The sequence below is a fragment of the Cetorhinus maximus genome, chromosome 2, assembly GCF_964194155.1.
Source record: "Cetorhinus maximus chromosome 2, sCetMax3.hap1.1, whole genome shotgun sequence".
Taxonomy (NCBI): domain Eukaryota; kingdom Metazoa; phylum Chordata; class Chondrichthyes; order Lamniformes; family Cetorhinidae; genus Cetorhinus; species Cetorhinus maximus.
In genome coordinates this window covers 12,981,170-13,007,991 of record NC_135880.1, presented here as the reverse complement: position 1 = coordinate 13,007,991, position 26,822 = coordinate 12,981,170, and positions in this window count along the sequence as shown.

Genomic DNA, 26,822 nt, shown 5'->3' with positions numbered 1-26,822 from the left:
GATTAAAGAGATGCTTCACACAGACAGAGTGAGATTAAAGAGGTGCTTCACACAGACACAGTGAGATTAAATAGATGCTTCACACAGACACAGTGAGATTAAAGAGATGCTTCACACAGACACAGTGAGATTAAAGAGATGCTTCACACAGACACAGTGAGATTAAAGAGATGATTCACAAAGACACCGTGGAGATTAAAGAGATGCTTCACACAGACACAGTGAGATTAAAGAGATGCTTCACACTGACACAGCGATATTAAAGTGATGCTTCACACAGACACAGTGAGATTAAAGAGATGCTTCACACAGACACAGTGAGATTAAAGAGATGCTTCACACAGACACAGCGAGATTAAAGAGATGCTTCACACAGACACAGTGAGATTCAAGAGATGCTTCACACTGACAGAGTGAGAATAAAGAGATGCTTCACACAGACACAGTGAGATTAAAGAGATGCTTCACACAGACATAGCGAAATTAAAGAGATGCTTCACACAGACAGAGTTCGATTAAAGAGATGCTTCACACAGACACCGTGGAGATTAAAGAGATGCTTCACACAGACACAGTGAGATTAAAGAGATGCTTCACACAGACACAGTGATATTAAAGAGATGCTTCACACAGACACCGTGGAGATTAAAGAGATGCTTCACACAGACACAGTGAGATTAAAGAGATGCTTCACACAGACAAAGTGAGATTAAAGAGATGCTTCACACAGACACAGTGAGATTAAAGAGATGCTTCACACAGACACAGTAAGATTAAAGAGATGCTTCACACAGACACAGCGAGATTAAAGAGATGCTTCACACAGACACAGTGAGATTAAAGTGACGCTTCACACCGACACAGCGAGATTAAAGAGATTCTTCACACAGACACAGTGAGATTAAATTGATGCTTCACACAGACACAGTGAGATTAAAGAGATGCTTCACACAGACACAGCGAGAGTAAAGAGATTCTACACACAGACACAGTGAGATTAAAGAGATGCTTCTCACAGACACAGTGAGATTAAAGAGATGCTTCACACAGACACAGTGAGATTAAAGAGATGCTTCAGACAGACACAGTGAGATTAAAGAGATGCTTCACACATACACAGTGTGATTAAAGAGATGCTTCACACAGACAGAGTGAGATTAAAGAGGTGCTTCACACAGACACAGTGAGATTAAATAGATGCTTCACACAGACACAGTGAGATTAAAGAGATGCTTCACACAGACACAGTGAGATTAAAGAGATGCTTCACACAGACACAGTGAGATTAAAGAGATGATTCACAAAGACACCGTGGAGATTAAAGAGATGCTTCACACAGACACAGTGAGATTAAAGAGATGCTTCACACTGACACAGCGATATTAAAGTGATGCTTCACACAGACACAGTGAGATTAAAGAGATGCTTCACACAGACACAGTGAGATTAAAGAGATGCTTCACACAGACACAGCGAGATTAAAGAGATGCTTCACACAGACACAGTGAGATTAAAGAGATGGTACACACAGACACAGTGAGATTAAAGAGATGCTTCACACAGACACAGTGAGATTCAAGAGATGCTTCACAGAGACACAGTGAAATTAACGAGATGCTTCACACAGACTCTGTGAGATTAAAGTGATGATTCACACAGACATTGCGAGATTAAAGAGATTCTACACAAAGACACAGCGAGATTAAAGAGATGCTTCACGTAGACACAGTGAGGTTAAAGAGATGCTTCACACAGACACTTTGAGATTAAAGAGATGCTTCATACAGACACAGTGAGATTAAAGAGATGATTCTCACAGACACAGTGAGATTAATAGATGCGTCACACAGACATAGTGAGATTAAAGAGATGCTTCACACAGACACAGTGAGATTAAAGAGATGCTTCACACAGACGCAGTGAGATTAAAGAGATGCTTCACACAGACAACAGCGAGAGTAAAGAGATGCTTCGTACAGACACAGTGAGATTAAAGAGATGATTCTCTGAGACACAGCGAGATTAAAGAGATGCTTCACACAGACGCAGTGAGATTAATGAGATGCTTCAGACAGACACAGTGAGATTAAAGAGATGCTTCACACAGACACAGTGAGATTAAAGAGATGCTTCACACAGACACAGTGAGATTAAATAGATGCTTCACACAGACACAGTGAGATTAAAGAGATGCTTCACACAGACACAGTGAGATTAAAGAGATCCTTCACACAGACACAGTGAGATTAAAGAGATGCTTCATACAGACACAGTGAGATTAAAGAGATGATTCTCACAGACACAGCGAGATTAAAGAGATGGTTCACACAGACACAGTGAGAATAAAGAGATGCTTCACACACACACCGTGAGATTAAAGAGATGCTTCACACAGACACAGTGAGATTAAAGAGATGCTTCACACAGACACAGTGAGATTAAAGAGATGATTCACACAGACACAGTGAGATTAAAGAGATGCTTCACACAGACACAGTGAGATTAAAGAGATGCTTCACACAGACACAGTGAGATTAAAGAGATGCTTCACACAGACACAGTGATATTAAAGAGATGCTTCACACAGACACAGTGAGATTAAAGAGATGCTTCACACAGACACAGTGAGATTAAAGAGATGATTCACACAGACACCGTGGAGATTAAAGAGATGCTTCACACAGACACAGTGAGATTAATGAGATGCTTCACACTGACACAGCGATATTAAAGAGATGCTTCACACAGACACAGTGAGATTAAAGTGATGCTTCACACAGACACAGTGAGATTAAAGAGATGCTTCACACAGACACAGCGAGAGTAAAGAGATGCTTCGTACAGTCACAATGAGATTAAAGAGATGATTCTCTGAGACACAGCGAGATTAAAGAGATGCTTCACACAGACGCAGTGAGATTAATGAGATGCTTCAGACAGACACAGTGAGATTAAAGAGATGCTTCACACAGACACAGTGAGATTAAAGAGATGCTTCACACAGACACAGTGAGATTAAAGAGATCCTTCACACAGACACAGTGAGATTAAAGAGATGCTTCATACAGACACAGTGAGATTAAAGAGATGATTCTCACAGACACAGCGAGATTAAAGAGATGATTCACACAGACACAGTGAGATTAAAGAGATGCTTCACACAGACACCGTGAGATTAAAGAGATGCTTCACACAGACACAGTGAGATTAAAGAGATGCTTCACACAGACACAGTGAGATTAAAGAGATGCTTCACACAGACACAGTGAGATTAAAGAGATGATTCACACAGACACCGTGGAGATTAAAGAGATGCTTCACACAGACACAGTGAGATTAAAGAGATGCTTCACACTGACAAAGCGATATTAAAGTGATGCTTCACACAGACACAGTGAGATTAAAGAGATGCTTCACACAGACACAGTGAGATTAAAGAGATGCTTCACACAGACACAGCGAGATTAAAGAGATGCTTCACACAGACACAGTGAGATTAAAGAGATGGTACACACAGACACAGTGAGATTAAAGAGATGCTTCACACAGACACAGCGAGATTAAAGAGATGCTTCACACAGACACAGCGAGATTAATGAGATGCTTCACACAGACACAGTGAGATTAAAGAGATGCTTCACAGAGACACACTGAGATTCAAGAGATGCTTCACACAGACACAGTGAAATTAAAGAGATGCTTCACACAGACTCTGTGAGATTAAAGACATGATTCACACAGACACTGCGAGATTAAAGAGATTCTACACAAAGACACAGCGAGATTAAAGAGATGCTTCACGTAGACACAGTGAGGTTAAAGAGATGCTTCACACAGACACTTTGAGATTCAAGAGATGCTTCATACAGACACAGTGAGATTAAAGAGATGGTTCTCACAGACACAGTGAGATTAAGAGATGCTTCACACAGACATAGTGAGATTAAAGAGATGCTTCACACAGACACAGTGAGATTAAAGAGATGCTTCACACAGACACAGTGAGATTAAAGAGATGCTTCACACAGACACAATGAGATTAGAGTGATGCTTCACACAGACACAGTGAGATTAAAGAGATGCTTCACACAGACACAGTGATATTAAAGAAATGCTTCACACAGAGACAGTGAGATTAAAGAGATGCTTCAAACAGACACAGTGAAATTAAAGAGATGCTTCACACAGACACAGTGATATTAAAGAGATGCTTCACACAGACACAGTGAAATTAAAGAGATGCTTCACACAGACACAGCGAGATGAAAGAGATGCTTCACACAGACACAGTGAGATTAATGAGATGCTTCACACAGACAGAGTGAGATTAAAGAGATGCTTCACACAGACACAGTGAGATTCAAGAGATGCTTCACACTGACAGAGTGAGAATAAAGAGATGCTTCACACAGACACAGTGAGATTAAAGAGATGCTTCACACAGACATAGCGAAATTAAAGAGATGCTTCACACAGACAGAGTGCGATTAAAGAGATGCTTCACACAGACACCGTGGAGATTAAAGAGATGCTTCACACAGACACAGTGAGATTAAAGAGATGCTTCACACAGACACAGTGATATTAAAGAGATGCTTCACACAGACACCGTGGAGATTAAAGAGATGCTTCACACAGACACAGTGAGATTAAAGAGATGCTTCACACAGACAAAGTGAGATTAAAGAGATGCTTCACACAGACACAGTGAGATTAAAGAGATGCTTCACACAGACACAGTAAGATTAAAGAGATGCTTCACACAGACACAGCGAGATTAAAGAGATGCTTCACACAGACACAGTGAGATTAAAGTGACGCTTCACACCGACACAGCGAGATTAAAGAGATTCTTCACACAGACACAGTGAGATTAAATTGATGCTTCACACAGACACAGTGAGATTAAAGAGATGCTTCACACAGACACAGCGAGAGTAAAGAGATTCTACACACAGACACAGTGAGATTAAAGAGATGCTTCTCACAGACACAGTGAGATTAAAGAGATGCTTCACACAGACACAGTGAGATTAAAGAGATGCTTCAGACAGACACAGTGAGATTAAAGAGATGCTTCACACATACACAGTGTGATTAAAGAGATGCTTCACACAGACAGAGTGAGATTAAAGAGGTGCTTCACACAGACACAGTGAGATTAAATAGATGCTTCACACAGACACAGTGAGATTAAAGAGATGCTTCACACAGACACAGTGAGATTAAAGAGATGCTTCACACAGACACAGTGAGATTAAAGAGATGATTCACAAAGACACCGTGGAGATTAAAGAGATGCTTCACACAGACACAGTGAGATTAAAGAGATGCTTCACACTGACACAGCGATATTAAAGTGATGCTTCACACAGACACAGTGAGATTAAAGAGATGCTTCACACAGACACAGTGAGATTAAAGAGATGCTTCACACAGACACAGCGAGATTAAAGAGATGCTTCACACAGACACAGTGAGATTAAAGAGATGGTACACACAGACACAGTGAGATTAAAGAGATGCTTCACACAGACACAGTGAGATTCAAGAGATGCTTCACAGAGACACAGTGAAATTAAAGAGATGCTTCACACAGACTCTGTGAGATTAAAGTGATGATTCACACAGACATTGCGAGATTAAAGAGATTCTACACAAAGACACAGCGAGATTAAAGAGATGCATCACGTAGACACAGTGAGGTTAAAGAGATGCTTCACACAGCCACTTTGAGATTAAAGAGATGCTTCATACAGACACAGTGAGATTAAAGAGATGATTCTCACAGACACAGTGAGATTAATAGATGCGTCACACAGACATAGTGAGATTAAAGAGATGCTTCACACAGACACAGTGAGATTAAAGAGATGCTTCACACAGACACAGTGAGATTAAAGAGATGCTTCACACAGACAAAATGAGATTAGAGTGATGCTTCACACAGACACATTGAGATTAAAGAGATGCTTCACACAGACACAGTGATATTAAAGAAATGCTTCACACAGAGACAGTGAGATTAAAGAGATGCTTCAAACAGACACAGTGAAATTAAAGAGATGCTTCACACAGACACAGTGATATTAAAGAGATGCTTCACACAGACACAGTGAAATTAAAGAGATGCTTCACACAGACACAGCGAGATGAAAGAGATGTCTCACACAGACAGAGTGAGATTAATGAGATGCTTCACACAGACAGAGTGAGATTAAAGAGATGCTTCACACAGACACAGCGAGATTAAAGAGATGCTTCACACAGACACAGTGACATTAAAGAGATGCTTCACACAGACACAGTGAGATTAAAGAGATGCTTCACACAGACACAGTAAGATTAAAGAGATGCTTCACACAGACACAGCGAGATTAAAGAGATGCTTCACACAGACACAGTGAGATTAAAGTGATGCTTCACACCGACACAGCGAGATTAAAGAGATTCTACACACAGACACAGTGAGATTAAATTGATGCTTCACACAGACACAGTGAGATTAAAGAGATGCTTCACACAGACACAGCGAGAGTAAAGAGATTCTACACACAGACACAGTGAGATTAAAGAGATGCTTCTCAGAGACACAGTGAGATTAAAGAGATGCTTCACACAGACACAGTGAGATTAAAGAGCTGCTTCACACAGACACAGTGAGATTAAAGAGATGCTTCACTCAGACACCGTGGAGATTAAAGAGATGCTTCACACAGACACAGTGAGATTAAAGAGATGCTTCAGACAGACACAGTGAGATTAAAGAGATGCTTCACACAGACACAGTGAGATTAAAGAGATGCTTCACACAGACACAGTGAGATTAAAGAGATGCTTCACACAGACACAGTAAGATTAAAGAGATGCTTCGCACAGACACAGCGAAATTAAAGACATGCTTCACACAGACACAGTGAGATTAAAGAGATGCTTCACACAGACACAGCGAGATTAAAGAGATTCTACACACAGACACAGTGAGATTAAATTGATGCTTCACACAGACACAGTGAGATTAAAGAGATGCTTCACACAGACACAGCGAGATTAAAGAGATTCTACACACAGACTCAGTGAGATTAAAGTGATGCTTCACACAGACACAGTAAGATTAAAAAGATGCTTTACACAGACACAGTGAGATTAAAGAGATGCTTCACACAGACACAGCGAGATTAATGAGATGCTTCATACAGACACAGTGAGATTAAAGAGATGATTCTCACAGACACAGCGAGATTAAAGAGATGCTTCACACAGACACAGCGAGATTAAAGTGATGCTTCACACAGACAGAGCGAGATTAAAGAGATGCTTCACACAGACGCAGTGAGATTAAAGAGATGCTTCACACAGACAACAGCGAGAGTAAAGAGATGCTTCGTACAGACACAGTGAGATTAAAGAGATGATTCTCTGAGACACAGCGAGATTAAAGAGATGCTTCACACAGACGCAGTGAGATTAATGAGATGCTTCAGACAGACACAGTGAGATTAAAGAGATGCTTCACACAGACACAGTGAGATTAAAGAGATGCTTCACACAGACACAGTGAGATTAAATAGATGCTTCACACAGACACAGTGAGATTAAAGAGATGCTTCACACAGACACAGTGAGATTAAAGAGATCCTTCACACAGACACAGTGAGATTAAAGAGATGCTTCATACAGACACAGTGAGATTAAAGAGATGATTCTCACAGACACAGCGAGATTAAAGAGATGGTTCACACAGACACAGTGAGATTAAAGAGATGCTTCACACACACACCGTGAGATTAAAGAGATGCTTCACACAGACACAGTGAGATTAAAGAGATGCTTCACACAGACACAGTGAGATTAAAGAGATGCTTCACACAGACACAGTGAGATTAAAGAGATGATTCACACAGACACAGTGAGATTAAAGAGATGCTTCACACAGACACAGTGATATTAAAGAGATGCTTCACACAGACACAGTGAGATTAAAGAGATGCTTCACACAGACACAGTGATATTAAAGAGATGCTTCACACAGACACAGTGAGATTAAAGAGATGCTTCACACAGACACAGTGAGATTAAAGAGATGATTCACACAGACACCGTGGAGATTAAAGAGATGCTTCACACAGACACAGTGAGATTAAAGAGATGCTTCACACTGACACAGCGATATTAAAGAGATGCTTCACACAGACACAGTGAGATTAAAGTGATGCTTCACACAGACACAGTGAGATTATAGAGATGCTTCACACAGACACAGCGAGAGTAAAGAGATGCTTCGTACAGTCACAATGATATTAAAGAGATGATTCTCTGAGACACAGCGAGATTAAAGAGATGCTTCACACAGACGCAGTGAGATTAATGAGATGCTTCAGACAGACACAGTGAGATTAAAGAGATGCTTCACACAGACACAGTGAGATTAAAGAGATGCTTCACACAGACACAGTGAGATTAAAGAGATCCTTCACACAGACACAGTGAGATTAAAGAGATGCTTCATACAGACACAGTGAGATTAAAGAGATGATTCTCACAGACACAGCGAGATTAAAGAGATGATTCACACAGACACAGTGAGATTAAAGAGATGCTTCACACAGACACCGTGAGATTAAAGAGATGCTTCACACAGACACAGTGAGATTAAAGAGATGCTTCACACAGACACAGTGAGATTAAAGAGATGCTTCACACAGACACAGTGAGATTAAAGAGATGATTCACACAGACACCGTGGAGATTAAAGAGATGCTTCACACAGACACAGTGAGATTAAAGAGATGCTTCACACTGACACAGCGATATTAAAGTGATGCTTCACACAGACACAGTGAGATTAAAGAGATGCTTCACACAGACACAGTGAGATTAAAGAGATGCTTCACACAGACACAGCGAGATTAAAGAGATGCTTCACACAGACACAGTGAGATTAAAGAGATGGTACACACAGACACAGTGAGATTAAAGAGATGCTTCACACAGACACAGCGAGATTAAAGAGATGCTTCACACAGACACAGCGAGATTAATGAGATGCTTCACACAGACACAGTGAGATTAAAGAGATGCTTCACAGAGACACACTGAGATTCAAGAGATGCTTCACACAGACACAGTGAAATTAAAGAGATGCTTCACACAGACTCTGTGAGATTAAAGACATGATTCACACAGACACTGCGAGATTAAAGAGATTCTACACAAAGACACAGCGAGATTAAAGAGATGCTTCACGTAGACACAGTGAGGTTAAAGAGATGCTTCACACAGACACTTTGAGATTCAAGAGATGCTTCATACAGACACAGTGAGATTAAAGAGATGGTTCTCACAGACACAGTGAGATTAAGAGATGCTTCACACAGACATAGTGAGATTAAAGAGATGCTTCACACAGACACAGTGAGATTAAAGAGATGCTTCACACAGACACAGTGAGATTAAAGAGATGCTTCACACAGACACAATGAGATTAGAGTGATGCTTCACACAGACACAGTGAGATTAAAGAGATGCTTCACACAGACACAGTGATATTAAAGAAATGCTTCACACAGAGACAGTGAGATTAAAGAGATGCTTCAAACAGACACAGTGAAATTAAAGAGATGCTTCACACAGACACAGTGATATTAAAGAGATGCTTCACACAGACACAGTGAAATTAAAGAGATGCTTCACACAGACACAGCGAGATGAAAGAGATGCTTCACACAGACACAGTGAGATTAATGAGATGCTTCACACAGACAGAGTGAGATTAAAGAGATGCTTCACACAGACACAGTGAGATTCAAGAGATGCTTCACACTGACAGAGTGAGAATAAAGAGATGCTTCACACAGACACAGTGAGATTAAAGAGATGCTTCACACAGACATCGCGAAATTAAAGAGATGCTTCACACAGACAGAGTGCGATTAAAGAGATGCTTCATACAGACACCGTGGAGATTAAAGAGATGCTTCACACAGACACAGTGAGATTAAAGAGATGCTTCACACAGACACAGTGATATTAAAGAGATGCTTCACACAGACACCGTGGAGATTAAAGAGATGCTTCACACAGACACAGTGAGATTAAAGAGATGCTTCACACAGACAAAGTGAGATTAAAGAGATGCTTCACACAGACACAGTGAGATTAAAGAGATGCTTCACACAGACACAGTAAGATTAAAGAGATGCTTCACACAGACACAGCGAGATTAAAGAGATGCTTCACACAGACACAGTGAGATTAAAGTGACGCTTCACACCGACACAGCGAGATTAAAGAGATTCTTCACACAGACACAGTGAGATTAAATTGATGCTTCACACAGACACAGTGAGATTAAAGAGATGCTTCACACAGACACAGCGAGAGTAAAGAGATTCTACACACAGACACAGTGAGATTAAAGAGATGCTTCTCACAGACACAGTGAGATTAAAGAGATGCTTCACACAGACACAGTGAGATTAAAGAGATGCTTCAGACAGACACAGTGAGATTAAAGAGATGCTTCACACATACACAGTGTGATTAAAGAGATGCTTCACACAGACAGAGTGAGATTAAAGAGGTGCTTCACACAGACACAGTGAGATTAAATAGATGCTTCACACAGACACAGTGAGATTAAAGAGATGCTTCACACAGACACAGTGAGATTAAAGAGATGCTTCACACAGACACAGTGAGATTAAAGAGATGATTCACAAAGACACCGTGGAGATTAAAGAGATGCTTCACACAGACACAGTGAGATTAAAGAGATGCTTCACACTGACACAGCGATATTAAAGTGATGCTTCACACAGACACAGTGAGATTAAAGAGATGCTTCACACAGACACAGTGAGATTAAAGAGATGCTTCACACAGACACAGCGAGATTAAAGAGATGCTTCACACAGACACAGTGAGATTAAAGAGATGGTACACACAGACACAGTGAGATTAAAGAGATGCTTCACACAGACACAGCGAGATTAAAGAGATGCTTCACACAGACACAGTGAGATTAAAGAGATGCTTCACAGAGACACAGTGAGATTCAAGAGATGCTTCACACAGACACAGTGAAATTAAAGAGATGCTTCACACAGACTCTGTGAGATTAAAGACATGATTCACACAGACACTGCGAGATTAAAGAGATTCTACACAAAGACACAGCGAGATTAAAGAGATGCTTCACGTAGACACAGTGAGGTTAAAGAGATGCTTCACACAGACACTTTGAGATTCAAGAGATGCTTCATACAGACACAGTGAGATTAAAGAGATGGTTCTCACAGACACAGTGAGATTAAGAGATGCTTCACACAGACATAGTGAGATTAAAGAGATGCTTCACACAGACACACTGAGATTAAAGAGATGCTTCACACAGACACAGTGAGATTAAAGAGATGCTTCACACAGACACAATGAGATTAGAGTGATGCTTCACACAGACACAGTGAGATTAAAGAGATGCTTCACACAGACACAGTGATATTAAAGAAATGCTTCACACAGAGACAGTCAGATTAAAGAGATGCTTCAAACAGACACAGTGAAATTAAGGAGATGCTTCACACAGACACAGTGATATTAAAGAGATGCTTCACACAGACACAGTGAAATTAAAGAGATGCTTCACACAGACACAGCGAGATGAAAGAGATGCTTCACACAGACACAGTGAGATTAATGAGATGCTTCACACAGACAGAGTGAGATTAAAGAGATGCTTCACACAGACACAGTGAGATTAAAGAGATGCTTCACACTGACAGAGTGAGAATAAAGAGATGCTTCACACAGACACAGTGAGATTAAAGAGATGCTTCACACAGACATAGCGAAATTAAAGAGATGCTTCACACAGACAGAGTGCGATTAAAGAGATGCTTCACACAGACACCGTGGAGATTAAAGAGATGCTTCACACAGACACAGTGAGATTAAAGAGATGCTTCACACAGACACAGTGATATTAAAGAGATGCTTCACACAGACACCGTGGAGATTAAAGAGATGCTTCACACAGACACAGTGAGATTAAAGAGATGCTTCACACAGACAAAGTGAGATTAAAGAGATGCTTCACACAGACACAGTGAGATTAAAGAGATGCTTCACACAGACACAGTAAGATTAAAGAGATGCTTCACACAGACACAGCGAGATTAAAGAGATGCTTCACACAGACACAGTGAGATTAAAGTGACGCTTCACACCGACACAGCGAGATTAAAGAGATTCTTCACACAGACACAGTGAGATTAAATTGATGCTTCACACAGACACAGTGAGATTAAAGAGATGCTTCACACAGACACAGCGAGAGTAAAGAGATTCTACACACAGACACAGTGAGATTAAAGAGATGCTTCTCACAGACACAGTGAGATTAAAGAGATGCTTCACACAGACACAGTGAGATTAAAGAGATGCTTCAGACAGACACAGTGAGATTAAAGAGATGCTTCACACAGACACAGTGAGATTAAAGAGATGCTTCACACAGACAGAGTGAGATTAAAGAGGTGCTTCACACAGACACACTGAGATTAAAGAGATGCTTCACACAGACACAGTGAGATTAAAGAGATGCTTCACACAGACACAGTAAGATTAAAGAGATGCTTCGCACAGACACAGCGAAATTAAAGACATGCTTCACATAGACACAGTGAGATTAAAGAGATGCTTCACACAGACACAGCGAGATAAAAGAGATTCTACACACAGACACAGTGAGATTAAATTGATGCTTCACACAGACACAGTGAGATTAAAGAGATGCTTCACACTGACACAGCGAGATTAAAGAGATTCTACACACAGAATCAGTGAGATTAAAGTGATGCTTCACACAGACACACTGAGATTAAAGAGATGCTTTACACAGACAAAGTGAGATTAAAGAGATGCTTCAGACAGACACAGCGAGATTAATGAGATGCTTCATACAGACACAGTGAGATTAAAGAGATGATTCTCACAGACACAGCGAGATTAAAGAGATGCTTCACACAGACACAGCGAGATTAAAGTGATGCATCACGAAGACAGAGCGAGATTAAAGAGATGCTTCACACAGACACAGTGAGATTAAAGAGATGCTTCACACAGACACAGCGAGAGTAAAGAGATGCTTCGTACAGACACAGTGAGATTAAAGAGATGATTCTCTGAGACACAGCGAGATTAAAGAGATGCTTCACACAGACGCAGTGAGATTAATGAGATGCTTCAGACAGACACAGTGAGATTAAAGAGATGCTTCACACAGACACAGTGAGATTAAAGAGATGATTCACACAGACACAGTGAGATTAAATAGATGCTTCACACAGACACAGTGAGATTAAAGAGATGCTTCACACAGACACAGTGAGATTAAAGAGATCCTTCACACAGACACAGTGAGATTAAAGAGATGCTTCATACAGACACAGTGAGATTAAAGAGATGATTCTCACAGACACAGCGAGATTAAAGAGTTGCTTCACACAGACACAGTGAGATTAAAGAGATGCTTCACACAGACACAGTGAGATTAAAGAGATGCTTCACACAGACACAGTGAGATTAAAGAGATGCTTCACACAGACACAGTGAGATTAAAGAGATGCTTCACACAGACACAGTGAGATTAAAGAGATGATTCACACAGACAACGTGGAGATTAAAGAGATGCTTCACACAGACACAGTGAGATTAAAGAGATGCTTCACACTGACACAGCGATATTAAAGTGATGCTTCACACAGACACAGTGAGATTAAAGAGATGCTTCACACAGACACAGTGAGATTAAAGAGCTGCTTCACACAGACACAGCGAGAGTAAAGAGATGCTTCGTACTGTCACAATGAGATTAAAGAGATGATTCTCTGAGACACAGCGAGATTAAAGAGATGCTTCACACAGACGCAGTGAGATTAATGAGATGCTTCAGACAGACACAGTGAGATTAAAGAGATGCTTCACACAGACACAGTGAGATTAAAGAGATGCTTCACACAGACACAGTGAGATTAAAGAGATCCTTCACACAGACACAGTGAGATTAAAGAGATGCTTCATACAGACACAGTGAGATTAAAGAGATGATTCTCACAGACACAGCGAGATTAAAGAGATGATTCACACAGACACAGTGAGATTAAAGAGATGCCTCACACAGACACCGTGAGATTAAAGAGATGCTTCACACAGACACAGTGAGATTAAAGAGATGCTTCACACAGACACAGTGAGATTAAAGAGATGATTCACACAGACACAGTGAGATTAAAGAGATGCTTCACACAGACACAGTGAGATTAAAGAGATGCTTCACACAGACACAGTGAGATTAAAGAGATGCTTCACACTGACACAGCGATATTAAAGTGATGCTTCACACAGACACAGTGAGATTAAAGAGATGCTTCACACAGACACAGTGAGATTAAAGAGATGCTTCACACAGACACAGCGAGATTAAAGAGATGCTTCACACAGACACAGTGAGATTAAAGAGATGGTACACACAGACACAGTGAGATTAAAGAGATGCTTCACACAGACACAGCGAGATTAAAGAGATGCTTCACACAGACACAGTGAGATTAAAGAGATGCTTCACACAGACATAGTGAGATTAAAGAGATGCTTCACACAGACACAGTGAGATTCAAGAGATGCTTCACACAGACACAGTGAAATTAAAGAGATTCTTCACACAGACTCTGTGAGATTAAAGAGATGATTCACACAGACACTGCGAGATTAAAGAGATTCGACACAAAGACACAGCGAGATTAAAGAGATGCTTCACGTAGACACAGTGAGGTTAAACAGATGCTTCACACAGACACTTTGAGATTAAAGAGATGCTTCATACAGACACAGTGAGATTAAAGAGATGATTCTCACAGACACAGTGAGATTAATAGATGCTTCACACAGACATAGTGAGATTAAAGAGATGCTTCACACAGACACAGTGAGATTAAAGAGATGCTTCACACAGACACAGTGAGATTAAAGAGATGCTTCACACAGACACAATGAGATTAGAGTGATGCTTCACACAGACACAGTGAGATTAAAGAGATGCTTCACACAGACACAGTGATATTAAAGAAATGCTTCACACAGAGACAGTGAGATTAAAGAGATGCTTCAAACAGACACAGTGAAATTAAAGAGATGCTTCACACAGACACAGTGATATTAAAGAGATGCTTCACACAGACACAGTGAAATTAAAGAGATGCTTCACACAGACACAGCGAGTTGAAAGAGATGCTTCACACAGACACAGTGAGATTAATGATATGCTTCACACAGACACAGCGAGATTAAAGAGATGCTTCACACTGACAGAGTGAGATTAAAGAAATGCTTCACACAGACACAGTGAGATTAAAGAGATGCTTCACACAGACATAGCGAAATTAAAGAGATGCTTCACACAGACAGAGTGCGATTAAAGAGATGCTTCACACAGACACCGTGGAGATTAAAGAGATGCTTCACACAGACACAGTGAGATTAAAGAGATGCTTCACACAGACACAGAGATATTAAAGAGATGCTTCACACAGACACCGTGGAGATTAAAGAGATGCTTCACACAGACACATTGAGATTAAAGAGATGCTTCACACAGACACAGTGAGATTAAAGAGATGCTTCACACAGACACAGTGAGATTAAAGAGATGCTTCACACAGACACAGTAAGATTAAAGAGATGTTTCACACAGACACAGCGAGATTAAAGAGATGCTTCACACAGACACAGCGAGATGAAAGAGATGCTTCACACAGACACAGTGAGATTAATGAGATGCTTCACACAGACAGAGTGAGATTAAAGAGATGCTTCACACAGACACAGTGAGATTAAAGAGATGCTTCACACAGACACAGCGAGAGTAAAGAGATTCTACACACAGACACAGTGAGATTAAAGAGATGCTTCTCACAGACACAGTGAGATTAAAGAGATGCTTTACACAGACACAGTGAGATTAAAGAGATGCTTCACACAGACACAGTGAGATTAAAGAGATGCTTCACACAGACACAGCGAGATTAAAGTGATGCTTCACACAGACACAGCGAGATTAAAGAGATGCTTCACACAGACACAGTGAGATTAAAGAGAAGCTTCGCACAGACAAAGTGAGATTAAAGAGATGATTCACACAGACACAGTGCGATTAAAGAGATGCGTCACACCCACACAGTGAGATTAAAAAGATTCTTCACACAGACACAGCGAGATTAAAGAGATGCTTCACACAGACACAGTGAGATTACAGAGATGCCTAACGCAGACACTGTGAGATTAAAGAGATGCTTCACACAGACACAGTGAGATTAAAGAGAAGCTTCACACAGACACAGTGAGATTAAAGAGATGGTTCACACAGAAACAGAGAGATTAAAGAGATGCTTCACACAGACACAGTGAGATTAAAGAGATGCTTCACACAGACGCAGCGAGATTAAAGAGATGCTTCACGCAGACACAGTGAGATTAAAGAGATGCTTCACATAGACACAGCGACATTAAAGAGATGCTTCACACAGACACAGTGAGATTAAAGAGATGCTTCACACAGACACAGCGATATTAAAGAGATGCTTCACACAGACACAGTGAGATAAATGCGATGCTTCACACAGACACAGTGAGATTAAAGAGATGCTTCACACAGACACAGTGAGATTAAAGAGATGCTTCATACAGACACAGTGAGATTAAATAGATGCTCACACAGACACAGTCAGATTAAAGAGATGCTTCACACAGACACAGTGAGGTAAAAGAGATGCTTCACACAGACACAGTGAGATTAAAGAGATGCTTCATACAGACACAGTGAGATTAAACAGATGATTCACGAAGACACAGCGAGATTAAAGAGATGCTTCACACAGACACAGTGAGATTAAAGAGATGCTTCACACAGACACAGTGAGATTAAAGAGATTCTTCACACAGACACAGTGAGATTAAAGAGATGTTTCACACAGACACAGTGAGATTAACGAGATTCTTCACACACACACAGTGAGATTAAAGAGATGGTTCACACAGACACAGTGAGATTAAAGACATGCTTCACACAGACACAGCGAGATTAAAGAGATGCTTCACACAGACACAGTGAGATTAAAGAGATGCTTCACACAGACACAGTGAGATTAAAGAGGTGCTTCACACGGACACAGTGAGATTAAAGTGATGCTTTACACAGACACAGTGAGATTAAAGAGATGCTTTACACAGACACAGTGAGATTAAAGAGATGCTTTACACAGACACAGTGATATTAAAGAGATGCTTCACACAGACACAGTGAGATTAAAGAGATGGTTCACACCGACACAGTGAGATTAAAAGATGCTTCAGACAGACACAGTGAGATTAAAGAGAAGCTTCGCACAGACACAGTGAGATTAAAGAGATGATTCACACAGACACAGTGAGATTAAAGAGATGCGTCACACCCACACAGTGAGATTTAAAAGATTCTTCACACAGACACAGCGAGATTAAAGAGATGCTTCACACAGACACAGTGAGATTAAAGAGATGCCTAACGCAGACACAGTGAGATTAAAGAGATGCTTCACACAGACACAGTGAGATTAAAGAGAAGCTTCACACAGACACAGTGAGATTAAAGAGATGCTTCGCAAAGACACAGTGAGATTAAAGAGAAGCTTCGCACAGACACAGTGAGATTAAAGAGATGATTCACACAGACACAGTGATATTAAAGTGATGCTTCACACAGACACAGCGCGATTAAAGAGATGCTTCACACAGACACAGTGAGATTAAATAGATGCTTCACACAGACACAGTGAGATTAAAGAGATGCTTCACACAGACACAGCGAAATTAAAGAGATGCTTCACACAAACACAGTGAGATTAAAGAGATGCTTCACACAGACACAGCGAGATTAAAGAGATGCTTCACACAGACACAGTGAGATTAAAGAGATGCATCACACAGACACAGTGAGATTAACGAGATGCTTCACACAGACACAGTGAGATGAACGAGATGCTTCACACAGACACAGTGAGATTAAAGAGATGCTTCACACAGACACAGCGAGATTAAAGAGATGCTTCACACAGACACAGCGAGATTAAAGAGATGCTTCACACAGACACAGCGAGATTAAAGAGATGCTTCACACAGACACACACAGTGAGATTAAAGAGATGCTTCACACAGACACAGCGAAATTTAAGAGATGCTTCACACAGACACAGTGAGATTAAAGATATGCTTCACACAGACATAGCGAAATTAAAGAGATGCTTCACACAGACAGAGTGCGATTAAAGAGATGCTTCACACAGACACCGTGGAGATTAAAGAGATGCTTCACACAGACACAGTGAGATTAATGAGATGCTTCACACAGACACAGTGAGATTAAAGAGATGCTTCACACAGACACCCTGGAGATTAAAGAGATGCTTCACACAGACACAGTGAGATTAAAGAGATGCTTCACACAGACACAGTGAGATTAAAGAGATGCTTCACACAGACACAGTGAGATTAAAGAGATGCTTCACACAGACACAGTAAGATTAAAGAGATGCTTCACACAGACACAGCGAGATTAAAGAGTTGCTTCACACAGACACAGTGAGATTAAAGTGATGCTTCACACCGACACAGCGAGATTAAAGAGATTCTACACACAGACACAGTGAGATTAAATTGATGCTTCACACAGTCACAGTGAGATTAAAGAGATGCTTCACACAGACACAGCGAGATTAAAGAGATTCTACACACAGACACAGTGAGATTAAAGAGATGCTTCACACAGACACCGTGGAGATTAAAGAGATGCTTTACACAGACACAGTGAGATTAAAGAGATGCTTCACACAGACACAGTGAGATTAAAGAGATGCTTCACACAGACACAGCGAGATTAAAGTGATGCTTCACACAGACACAGCGAGATTAAAGAGATGCTTCACACAGACACAGTGAGATTAAAGAGATGCTTCACACAGACACAGCGACATTAAAGAGATGCTTCATACAGACACAGTGAGATTAAAGAGATGATTCTCACAGACACAGCGAGATTAAAGAGATGCATCACACGGACACAGTGAGATTAAAGAGATGCTTCACGCAGACACAGTGAGATTAAAGAGATGCTTCAAATAGACACAGCGACATTAAAGAGATGCTTCACGCAGACACAGTGAGATTAAAGAGATGCTTCACATAGACACAGCGACATTAAAGAGATGCTTCACACTGACACTGAGATTAAAGAGACGCTTCACACAGACACAGTGAGATTAATGAGATGTTTCACACAGACACTGCGAGATTAAAGAGATGCTTCACACAGACACAGTGAGATTAATGAAATGCTTCACACGAACACAGTGAGATTAAAGAGACGCTTCACACAGACACAGTGAGATTAAAGAGATGCTTCACACAGACACAGTGAGATGAAATAGATGCTTCACACAGACACAGTGAGATTAAAGAGATGATTCACACAGACAAAGTGAGATTAAAGAGATGCTTCACACAGCCACAGTGAGATTAAAGAGATGCTTCATACAGACACAGTGAGATTAAAGAGATGATTCTCACTGACACAGCGAGATTAAAGAGATGCTTCACACAGACACAGTGATATTAAAGAGATGCTTCACACAGACAAAGTGAGATTAAAGAGATTCTTCACAAAGACACAGCGAGATTAAAGAGATGCTTCACACAGACAAAGTGAGATTAACGAGATTCTTCACACACACACAGTGAGATTAAAGTGATGCTTCACACAAACACAGTTAGATTAATGAAATGCTTCACACAGACACAGTGAGATTATAGAGATGCTTCACACAGACACAGTGAGATTAAAGAGATGCTTCACACAGACACAGTGAGATGAAATAGATGCTTCACACAGACACAGTGAGATTAAAGAGATGATTCACACAGACACAGTGAGATTAAAGAGATGCTTCACACAGACACAGTGAGATTAAAGAGATGCTTCACACAGACAACCTGGAGATTAAAGAGATGCTTCACACAGACACAGTGAGATTAAAGAGATGCTTCACACAGACACAGTGAGATTAAAGAGATGCTTCACACAGACACAGTGAGATTAAAGAGATGCTTCACACAGACACAGTAAGATTAAAGAGATGCTTCACACAGACACAGCGAGATTAAAGAGTTGCTTCACACAGACACAGTGAGATTAAAGTGATGCTTCACACAGACACAGCGAGATTAAAGAGATTCTACACACAGACACAGTGAGATTAAATTGATGCTTCACACAGACACAGTGAGATTAAAGAGATGCTTCACACAGACACAGCGAGATTAAAGAGATACTACACACAGTCACAGTGAGATTAAAGAGATGCTTCACACAGACACCGTGGAGATTAAAGAGATGCTTTACACAGACACAGTGAGATTAAAGAGATGCTTCACGCAGACACAGTGAGATTAAAGAGATGCTTCACACAGACACAGCGAGATTAAAGTGATGCTTCACACAGACACAGCGAGATTAAAGAGATGCTTCACACAGACACAGTGAGATTAAAGAGATGCTTCACACAGACACAGCGACATTAAAGAGATGCTTCATACAGACACAGTGAGATTAAAGAGATGATTCTCACAGACACAGCGAGATTAAAGAGATGCATCACACGGACACAGTGAGATTAAAGAGATGCTTCACGCAGACACAGTGAGATTAAAGAGATGCTTCAAATAGACACAGCGACTTTAAAGAGATGCTTCACGCAGACACAGTGAGATTAAAGAGATGCTTCACATAGACACAGCGACATTAAAGAGATGCTTCACACTGACACTGAGATTAAAGAGACGCTTCACACAGACACAGTGAGATTAATGAGATGCTTCACACAGACACTGCGAGATTAAAGAGATGCTTCACACAGACACAGTGAGATTAATGAAATGCTTCACACGAACACAGTGAGATTAAAGAGACGCTTCACACAGACACAGTGAGATTAAAGAGATGCTTCACACAGACACAGTGAGATGAAATAGATGCTTCACACAGACACAGTGAGATTAAAGAGATGATTCACACAGACAAAGTGAGATTAAAGAGATGCTTCACACAGCCACAGTGAGATTAAAGAGATGCTTCATACAGACACAGTGAGATTAAAGAGATGATTCTCACTGACACAGCGAGATTAAAGAGATGCTTCACACAGACACAGTGATATTAAAGAGATGCTTCACACAGACAAAGTGAGATTAAAGAGATTCTTCACAAAGACACAGCGAGATTAAAGAGATGCTTCACACAGACAAAGTGAGATTAACGAGATTCTTCACACACACACAGTGAGATTAAAGTGATGCTTCACACAAACACAGTTAGATTAATGAAATGCTTCACACAGACACAGTGAGATTATAGAGATGCTTCACACAGACACAGTGAGATTAAAGAGATGCTTCACACAGACACAGTGAGATGAAATAGATGCTTCACACAGAAACAGTGAGATTAAAGAGATGATTCACACAGACACAGTGAGATTAAAGAGGTGCTTCACACAGACACAGTGATATAAAAGAGATGCTTCATACAGACACAGTGAGATTAAAGAGATGATTCTCACTGACACAGCGAGATTAAAGAGATGCTTCACACAGACACAGTGATATTCAAGAGTTGCTTCACACAGACAAAGTGAGATTAAAGAGATTCTTCACACAGACACAGTGAGATTAAAGAGATGCTTCACACAGACACAGTGAGATTAACGAGATTCTTCACACACACACAGCCAGATTAAAGATATGGTTCACACAGACACAGTGAGATTTAAGAGATGCTTCACACAGACAAGGCGAAATTAAAGAGATGCTTCACACAGACACAGTGAGATTTAAGAGATGCTTCACACAGACACAGTGAGATTAAAGAGGTGCTTCACACGGACACAGTGAGATTAAAGAGATCCTTTACACAGACACAATGAGATTAATGAGATGCTTTACACAGACACAGTGAGATTAAAGAGATGCTTTACACAGACACAGTGAGATTAAAGAGATGGTTCACACAGACACAGTGAGATTAAAAGATGCTTCACACAGACACAGTGAGATTAAAGAGAAGATTCACACAGATACAGTGAGATTAAAGAGATGATTCACACAGACACACTGAGATTAAAAGATGCTTCACTCAGACACAGTGAGATTAAAAGATGCTTCACACAGACACAGTGAGATTAAAGAGATGCTTAACACAGACACAGTGAGATTAAAGAGATGCGTCACACAGACACAGTGAGATTAAAGAGATTCTTCACACAGACACAGCGAGATTAAACAGATGCTTCACACAGACACAGTGAGATTAAAGAGATGCCTAACGCAGACACAGTGAGATTAAACAGATGCTTCACACAGACACAGTGAGATTAAAGAGAATCTTCGCACAGACACAGTGAGATTAAAGAGATGCTTCACACAGACACAGTGTGATTAAAGAGAAGCTTCGCAGAGACACAGTGAGATTAAAGAGATGATTCACACAGACATAATGAGATTAAAGAGATGCTTCACACGGACACAGCGCGATTAGAGAGATGCTTCACTCAGACACAGTGAGATTAAATAGATGCTTCACACAGACACAGTGAGATTAAAGAGATGCTTCACACAGACACAGCGAGATTAATGAGATGCTTCACACAAACACAGTGAGATTAAAGAGATGCTTCACACAGACACAGCGAGATTAAAGAGATGCTTCACACAGACACAGTGAGATTAAAGAGATGCTTCACACAGACACAGCGACATTAAAGAGATGCTTCATACAGACACAGTGAGATTAAAGAGATGATTCTCACAGACACAGCGAGATTAAAGAGATGCATCACACGGACACAGCGAAATTAAAGAGATGCTTCACGCAGACACAGTGAGATTAAAATGATGCTTCAGATAGACACAGTGACATTAAAGAGATGCTTCACGCAGACACAGTGAGATTAAAGAGATGCTTCACATAGACACAGCGACATTAAAGAGATGCTTCACACTGACACTGAGATTAAAGAGACGCTTCACACAGACACAGTGAGATTAATGAGATGCTTCACACAGACACTGCGAGATTAAAGAGATGCTTCACACAGACACAGTGAGATTAATGAAATGCTTCACACGGACACAGTGAGATTAAAGACATGCTTCACACAGACACAGTGAGATTGAAGAGATGCTTCACACAGACACAGTGAGATGAAATAGATGCTTCACACAGACACAGTGAGATTAAAGAGATGATTCACACAGACAAAGTGAGACTAAAGAGATGCTTCACACAGACACAGTGAGATTAAAGAGATGCTTCATAATGACACAGTGAGATTAAAGAGATGATTCTCACTGACACAGCGAGATTAAAGAGATGCTTCACACAGACACAGTGATATGAAAGAGATGCTTCACACAGACAAAGTGAGATTAAAGAGATTCTTCAAAAAGACACAGTGAGATTAAAGAGATGCTTCACACGGACACAGTGAGATTAACGAGATTCTTCACACACACACAGTGAGATTAAAGTGATGCTTCACACAAACACAGTGAGATTAATGAAATGCTTCACACAGACACAGTGAGATTAAAGAGATGCTTCACACAGACACAGTGAGATTAAAGAGATGCTTCACACAGACACAGTGAGATGAAATAGATGCTTCACACAGACACAGTGAGATTAAAGAGATGATTCACACAGACACAGTGAGATTAAAGAGGTGCTTCACACAGACACAGTGATATTAAAGAGATGCTTCATACAGACACAGTGAGATTAAAGAGATGATTCTCACTGACACAGCGAGATTAAAGAGATGCTTCACACAGACAAAGTGAGATTAAAGAGATTCTTCACACAGACACAGTGAGATTAAAGAGATGCTTCACACAGACACAGTGAGATTAACGAGATTCTTCACACACACACAGTCAGATTAAAGATATGGTTCACACAGACACAGTGAGATTAAAGAGATGCTTCACACAGACACAGCGAAATTAAAGAGATGCTTCACACAGACACAGTGAGATTTAAGAGATGCTTCACACAGACACAGTGAGATTAAAGAGGTGCTTCACACGGACACAGTGAGATTAAAGAGATGCTTTACACAGACACAATGAGATTAAAGAGATGCTTTACACAGACACAGTGAGATTAAAGAGATGCTTTACACAGACACAGTGAGATTAAAGAGATGGTTCACACAGACACAGTGAGATTAAAAGATGCTTCACACAGACACAGTGAGATTAAAGAGAAGATTCACACAGATACAGTGAGATTAAAGAGATGATTCACACAGACACACTGAGATTAAAAGATGCTTCACTCAGACACAGTGAGATTAAAAGATGCTTCACACAGACACAGTGAGATTAAAGAGATGCTTAACACAGACACAGTGAGATTAAAGAGATGGTTCACACAGACACAGTGAGATTAAAAGATGCTTCACACAGACACAGTGAGATTAAAAGATGCTTCACACAGACACAGTGAGATTAAAGAGATGCTTCACACAGACACAGTGAGATTAAAGAGATGGTTCACACAGACACAGTGACATTAAAAGATGCTTCACACAGACACAGTGAGATTAAAGAGAAGCTTCGCACAGACACAGTGAGATTAAAGAGATGATTCTCACTGACCCAGTGACATTAAAGAGATGCGTCACACAGACACAGTGAGATTAAAGAGATTCTTCACACAGACACAGCGAGATTAAAGAAATGCTTCACACAGACACAGTGAGATTAAAGAGATGCCTAACGCAGACACAGTGAGATTAAAGAGATGCTTATCACAGACACAGTGAGATTAAAGAGATGCTTCACACAGACACAGCGCGATTAAAGAGATGCTTCACACAGACACAGTGAGATTAAAGAGATGCTTCACACAGACACAGTGACATTAAAGAGTAGCTTCACACAGACACAGTGAGATTAAAGAGAATCTTCGCACAGACACAGTGAGATTAAAGAGATGCTTCACACAGACAGAGTGAGATTAAAGAGAAGCTTCGCAGAGACACTTTGAGATTAAAGAGATGATTCACACAGACATAGTGAGATTAAAGAGATGCTTCACACAGACAGAGCGCGATTAAAGAGATGCTTCACTCAGACACAGTGAGATGAAATAAATGCTTCACACAGACACAGTGAGATTAAAGAGATGATTCACAAAGACAAAGTGAGATTAAAGAGATGCTTCACACAGACACAGTGAGATTAAAGAGATGCTTCATACAGACACAGTGAGATTAAAGAGATGATTCTCACTGACACAGCGAGATTAAAGAGATGCTTCACACAGACACAGTGATATTAAAGAGATGCTTCACACAGACACAGCGAGATTAAAGAGATTCTTCACACAGACACAGCGAGATTAAAGAGATGCTTCACACAGACACAGTGAGATTAAAGAGAGGCTTCATACAGACACAGTGAGATTAAAGAGATGCATCCCACAGACACAGTGAGATTAAAGAGATGCTTCACTCAGACACGGTGAGATTAAAGAGATGCTTCACACAGACACAGCGACATTAAAGAGATGCTTCACACGGACACAGTGAGATTAAAGAGATGATTCACACAGACACAGTGAGATTAAAGAGATGCTTCACACAGACACAGTGAGATTAAAGAGATGCATCACACAGACACAGTGAAATTAAAGAGATGCTTCACACAGACACAGCAAGATTAAAGAGATGCTTCACGCAGACACAGTGAGATTAAAGAGATGCTTCACATAGACACAGCGACATTAAAGAGATGCTTCACACTGACACAGTGAGATTAAAGAGATGCTTCACACAGACACAGTGAGATTAATGAGATGCTTCACAGAGACACTGCGAGATTAATGAGATGCTTCACACAGACACAGTGAGATAAATGAGATGCTTCACACAGACACAGTGAGATTAAAGAGATGCTTCACACAGACACAGTGAGATTAAAGAGATGTTTCATACAGACACAGTGAGATTAAATAAATGCTTCACACAGACACAGTGATATTAAAGAGATGCATCAAACAGACACAGTGAGGTAAAAGAGATGCTTTACACAGACACAGTGAGATTAAAGAGATGCTTCATACAGACACAGTGAGATTAAAGAGATGATTCACACAGACACAGCGAGATTAAAGAGATGCTTCACACAGACACAGTGAGATTAAAGAGATGCTTCACACAGACACAGTGAGATTAAAGAGATTCTTCACACAGACACAGTGAGATTAAAGAGATGTTTCACACAGACACAGTGAGATTAACGAGATTCTTCACACACACACAGTGAGATTAAAGAGATGCTTCACACAGACACAGTGAGATTAAAGAGATGCTTCACAAGAACACAGCGAGATTAAAGAGATGCTTCACACAGACACAGTGAGATTAAAGAGATGCTTCACACAGACACAGTGAGATTAATGAGATGCTTCACACAGACACAGCGAGATTAAAGAGATGCTTCACACAGACACAGCGAGATTAAAGAGATGCTTTACACAGACACAGTGAGATTAAAGAGATGCTTTACACAGACACAGTGAGATTAAAGAGATGCTTCACACAGACACAGTGAGATTAAAGAGATGCTTCACACAGACACAGCGAAATTAAAGAGATGCTTCACACAGACACAGT